Here is a 6,419-nt window from a genome sequence, read left to right on the forward strand (position 1 = left end):
TGACAGCTGGAAATAAAGAGGCTCATTTGTCTGTCCCCAGTCCCTTTGGAGTTTCCCAGGTGGCACCAGTGGTAAAGAACCCTGGCTGATACAGGATCATAAGAGATGCAGGTTCGACCCACGGGTCAGGAAGATCACCTGAGGAGGGCATAAAAACCCACTCCAGTATTCTTGCCTGGAGACTCCCATGGACAGAGAAGCCTGGCAGGCTACAGTCCATAGGGTTGCAAGGAGCTGGACTGAAGAGACTTGGCACACATGCACGTCATCCCTTTGAAAGGCAAGTGAGAAAACAGAGCCCCGCACACTTGAAGGGGCCCCACATGCTGTCCATGGGGAGGCAGTGGCCCTGCCAGGCCCAGAAGGCAGGGAACCCAAAGTTTTTGATAGATCATCACCAACTGTGTCACCATCACGGTGACATCAAGCCTGAGTGACACCCAGTGTTTTAGCTGTCCCAAGCCTGGAGCCCAGGCCACAAAGATAATTGCCATGCAGTCAGAGCCACAGCCAGCCAGACAAGGCCTCCCTTTTGGGAAGATCCACTCAATGTTTTATAGCACCAACATGCTACTGCCTCCAAGGGACCCATCCCTCATCCAGCTCAGGACTTGTATGCCCACATCACCAGCTAGCACAAGCTTGTTCCTGCTTCCCAACCATACAAACACAGCACGTGCCTTGCTGAAGTAACACACAAAGGCAAGCCTTAGAGCTGTGTGGACCACTGAGGAGGGTGGGGGACTAGCATATCCTCTGACATCTGTAGTAACGCCCAACTCTTAACTTCTGGACAACTTTCCCCATGGCAGAAGCGACTGCTAGGAATTCAGCTGCACCAGGATCACCACAAGTCCATCACTATCTGCGTTAAATAGTTGAATAATAATGTGTTGAGGTCCCTGTGAGGGGCATGGGATGACAAGGATGCAAAAGATGGTGCCTGGGCTTCCCCGCTCTCCGTAACTAGAGAAAAGTCTGAGCAGCAACACAGACCCAGCACAGACAAAAATAAATAAATAAACAGAAAATATTAAAAAAAAAAAAAAAAAAAAGACGGTGCCTCCACCTTCAAGGAACTATCTGGCTGGTGGAAGTTACCCCAATGTGATCTGTCAATGGTGAGGTCAAAAATGGAGTCGAGGTCAGCAGCTCGGGGGGCTAATCCAGGACAGGGACTCAGTCCGTGCCTCCTAAGCTACTCACACCTGCCCACCACACACTGCCCCATTTACCTGCTACCTGCACCATTCGCTTCTTCAGCTTTTTCTTTAAGCAGACTCATGTTTTTAATTAAATATATCTCAATAAAACCTTAGAACACTGCTCATATGTGAAAAACTGGTATAACGTGTGAAAAAATAGAAGATAACTTTCAAAATAATCACAATGCAAAACAAAACCAGGTCACGAAATTCCAGCCAGATGCCATCGCTGACAGAGGCTCTCAGCCAAGGCTGGCCATGCCTTTGTTCAAAGGGGACAAGGCGGAGTGTTGAGAAGTTTTCAAAACACCAAAGTGATAAACTTCCCTGGTGGTCAGGTGGCTAAGACTCTGAGTTCCCAATGCAGGGGGCCCCAGGTTTGATCCCTGGTCAGGGAACTAGAACCGCATGCTGCAAATGCGAGTCCACACGCCACAACCAAAGACCCCGCATGCTGAAATGGAGAGCGAGGACCCCGTGTGCCACAGCTAAGACCCAGCACAGCTAAATAAATGAATACATATTAAAAACAAAACACCAAACCGAGATACTCTACGTGTGATCATCAGGACTGGAAGAAAAGTGAAAAAGGACTCTCTTCTGCCTGGTGATTCAAGGTCTTATCTACGCATCACTGGAAGGTACCAAAACCACCCGTTGTGTGCTTCCTGCACTTGGAGAAACCCTGAAGCCTGAATTGTTTCCATCAACACCTAGAATCAGTCATACCATAAGTTTATGGCTTAACATCAAAGTCAGGCACGAGGATGTCAGACAATGCTCAAGCAACACTGGGTTGCTGGTTGAATTAGGTTTCCAAATTTTCTGCCCTCCCTCCAGTGTTAAATACATCCCACGGGTTGCAAATCAGGACAAAAAAGACCAGAGTTGGGAGAGAAAGAGCTCAGCTCACCCAGCTGGCAGCAACAGAGAGAAGAATCGTCGGGGACCCAGAATCCGGAATGAAGAGAGGGCTTTTCAAATGGTTTTATTCTCAATTTTAGACCATGCGTGGAATTTCATCAGAGGACCCCCAAGAAGTGGAGGCAGTGAATCAGTCTTGGGAGGTGCAGAGCATGTCTGAACCAGGAAGGGAAGGCAGATCTGGATCCCCTAGAGGAGATCAGCACCATGACCCAGTCCAAAGTCCATTCCTAAGGAAATTAGGAAGACCCCCAGCAAAGCTGGCCTTCACAAGCTACATACCCAACTGGAGAAGAGTTCCCAGAATTCCGGGTAGAACTAGGCAAAGAAAACTCAACAGGTTAAACCGGAGCCCTACCAAGTCAAAAGCTAAATCAGAGTTGACTGTTTACTTTACAAGAAGATTCTTCCCTCTTGAAAAGCAATCCTTTGTAGGCTAAGCTTCCCTGGAACACTTAAGTGTTTGTTAACAGATTATTAACTCCTTGGCAGGTTCTCAAGCTCTAAAGAAAACTTGTAGGGAAAAGAAGAGGGAAGGATGTGGAGTCTCTGCTCTGTCTGCCAGGCTTTTTGCTTGTGCTTCACAGCCCCTGCGTGCATACTAAGTCGCTTCAGTCGTGTCTAGTTCTTTGAGACCCCATGGACTGTAGCCCACCAGGCTCCTCTGTTGGTAAGATTCTCCAGGCAAGAATACTGGAGTGGGTTGCCATGCCCTCCTCCAGGGGATCTTACCAACCTAAGGATTGAACCTATATCTCCTGTGACTCCTGCACTGCAGGTGGATTCTTTACCACCAAGCCACCAGGGAAGCCCTTACATACTGTATCTCCTTTAATTAACCCTCCCAGCAGGGTTAGGAATGATCAGCTCTATTTTATAGAAAAGAAAACTGAGCACAGAGAAGTAAAGTAACTCACACAAGGTAACACAGCTACTGCAGCACCAAAAGCAATGGCTGTTTCTAGCAACATATAGCATGGCCTTCCCAGGGAAATACTGTTTGCATAACATTTGCATTTTATGATGACTGTACTAAAATATGCCTGCTGGCATATAATTCAATGACTGTTTCAAAAGCACATACATACATTCTAAGAAAGCCATACACAGTAAAAATGACTGTATGGAACGGATAACTTATGAGTCAGAAGTATCAAAAGAAAATTACCTGATTATACCAGGCTAGAAAGGGAGAGGGTTCCTGGTGCCTAAAACTCTATCAGTCCAGTCATATCCAATACACATACACACACACACACACACACACACACACACACACACACACGATCCCTCAGCTGAAATGTTCCACTTGAGGAGATGGAAAAGCTGGTGTTTCCAGCTCAGCCTTGATGCTGAGCTTCTCTGCCTCCAAGGATCTGGAACTTATCTGGCAAGCCAGGTGGCAGAATAGAGAGCTCCATTACCAAGGGTGGGCCTGGGATGCTTTCTGAGCAGGATCGGGCAACTGTATCCTCCTTCAGGAGATAAACTCTGAATGTGGGATGGAAGCATTGTGTTATAAACCCTAAATGTAGGATGGAAGCATTGTGCTACTCAGCGGTGATCAGCTGGGGAAGGATGGAAGGAAAGGGAAAGAAAAAGAGAGGGGAGGGAAGGAGGGTGAAGGCAGGAAGTCAACCTAAAATACACTGTCAGTGGCACAGGGTGAAATAAGAAGAGCTTTTCAGTGACTGAAAACATTTTTTTAAAGGAAAGATAGGGAAAGCTGCTACACTAAGCTGGTGGGATTTGGGTTGATTTTTAAAATGTCAAGTTCCTATTAAATAGGTTTTTCAACAAGTAAAATTTTGGAGTGAAAAGGTATAGGAACATTTGTGGATAGAAAATTCAGAGCAACTCACCAAGGGGAACTTGGTTTGTGGGAATGTCATAAAACAGGCATATACACACTTCCTAATGCAACTGTTTAGGCCCCCAAGAGCCCAAACCAAGGCCCCCTGAAGTAGACATGGGATTTCATAGAGATTGAAGTGGGCTTCTGCTGGCAGGGCCTATAAACCCACAGAGAGAGCGGTTATAAGATACAGAGGTAAGACACCTACACTCGGAGCCAGGACCATGCCTGTGGACAAAACAGATGACCCTGGGCAAGTCCCTTAATGTGGCTGGCCACTGGCCACTTCCTAAAAGTAAGAGGCTACATACATCAGTGGTGACAAACTCAAACGCTTTAAAAAGTTAGGCTGGGGACACAGGACTGAAAGGGTCAGCAGGGACTATGGTGATCTAGAAAGCACATCCAGCGGATCCAGATCACTGTCAGGTCCCATGCGGCCAGATCAGTTGATTTTTTTTCAACAGATGCTAGAAATCTACGCCTTCATGTCGATACACTTAATCTTACTGTTTGCATCTAATGTTTTCTTTTTCAATTAGACACCATGAACATGGCGCAAACCCTGGAAGTGTTCTCTGGATTAGATGCTCAAAACGCTCTAGAAATGTGTGTCAAGTCGGGTGGGTATGTGTCCCCTGATTTATTACTGCACAGGGCAGACAGCGTGGGCTCCCATGGCTCTTCCAACACCCCACTTCTGTTAGAGCATACAGACAAGAGAAAAAGGCAACAGAACACTTCCAGGCGGCTCTACCTGAGGTCCCCGGGCCCCAGGGAAAGGTGATAAAACACCCGGCTGGCCCACGGACTCTGCCTCCTCACTCTGCCTCCTGACTTGGGCTGTGACTGGGCACCTGAGCATCCTGCCATGGCCTGGCAGGGCCCTTCCCATCCTGCCGTTTGAATCTGTGGGCCAGCACAGAGCTTCTCTAATAAGCATCAGCATCCTGCTTTTCTAACAAGCTCCTGGGTGATGCAGCTGTTGCTGGTCCTTGGGACCACACTTTAAGGAGCAAGGCCGCGCTTGTATAACCTTCGTTATCTCCTGCCCCTTTTCTCTCTTCCTGCGGCCCACAAGCAAGTCTCCTCTGACTGCCAAATTCCTTTCCCTCTCAAGCCATTACCCAGTTCTCTCCCGAATTTCTAATAAGCCTTCTGCAAACTAGGTCTAGACTTACCGCCTTGACTTCTCTACCACCTTCCTCTCTACTGAAACCCCTGCTCTGGCTTCTCCTCCCATCCCACTATGTTCCTAGAATTATTGCTTCAGGTCACTAATAATCTTCTAATTGCCTAATTCAATATCCTCTTCTGAGAGCCCATCCAAACAAAGCTCTCTAATTGAAAATAACAATGACATTTATCAGTTGGATATTAAGTGCATCAGTGACTGTCCCAAGTCTTTGCCTAAAAGTACTTCAAATGTATTTATCTTACCCCCTAAAATATGTTCTATAATTAGCCTCATTTTTACAAATGAGGAAACAGGCTCAGAGAGCTTAAGTAACTTGTCCAAGGTCACATAACTAGAAAGGAGCAGAGAGGGGATTTGCTACTTGGGCAGTCAGCTACGAAGTCCTCACTCTCCCCTCGCAATATGTTATTACGAAAAATTTCAAACACATAACAAGGCTGAAAGAATTTTACAGAGAACACCTGAATACTCACCACCTAGATTCTACCATATGCGTGGTATTAGTCGCTCCGTCATGTCCGACTCTTTGCAACCCCATGGACGGTAGCCCACTAGGCTCCTCTGTCCGTGGGGATTCTTCAGGCAAGAATACTGAGTGGGTAGCCATTCCCTTCTCCAGGGGATCTTCTCAACCCAGGGATCGAACTCACATCTCCTGCATGGCAGGCAGATTCTTTATCACTCGCATCACACACGGTTTTACCATGAACATCATTATATTTTACTGTATGTATTGCTTTATCACAAATCTGTCTGAAAGTTGTCATCTTTGGCTCTATTTGAAAAGCAGCCTACAGAACACTTTTTAAGGCTTAGCTCAGGTGTTACAATTTCTGACCCTGCCCCCCCCCAACCTCACTCTCTCCTGGGGTTGGGATGGGGCAGCAGGAAACCGGTGTTGATCCTGGAGGACCTGTGTAGCTCACTATACCATATGTCCCAGCCAGTCTCTGATCCCTCTCCTGGCACAAAGCAGGGAGGGAAGGTGTTTGAGAACAGTTCACCACCTTGAAATGCCTCCCCAGGCTCTGAGGAGTCTTTCAGAAAGTGGCCAGGGGAACACGAGGACAGGCAGTGTACAGGACAGGAGCCATGCCTCCCTGGGAGGCCTTTAACCTGTTCTAGTGGGATGAATGGCATTTGTTGGCTCTGATGCTTTTGCGTTTCCCAGATGAGGAGGCCTCAGGCTCCATCACTAGACCCAGGAGTATGATGGGAGGGTCTATTTGCACATAGA

The 6,419-nt window shown here is 47.3% G+C and overlaps 1 protein-coding gene across 15 annotated transcripts in view; it reads right to left on the reverse strand.

The window, feature by feature from the left end:
• The window catches only part of KCNMA1 (potassium calcium-activated channel subfamily M alpha 1), a 774,726-nt gene that overhangs the window by 579,985 nt on the left and 188,322 nt on the right, over positions 1–6,419 (reverse strand). The window lies entirely within an intron of this gene.

Source organism: Bos indicus, chromosome 28, assembly GCF_029378745.1.
Source record: "Bos indicus isolate NIAB-ARS_2022 breed Sahiwal x Tharparkar chromosome 28, NIAB-ARS_B.indTharparkar_mat_pri_1.0, whole genome shotgun sequence".
Classification (NCBI taxonomy): Eukaryota; Metazoa; Chordata; class Mammalia; order Artiodactyla; family Bovidae; genus Bos; species Bos indicus.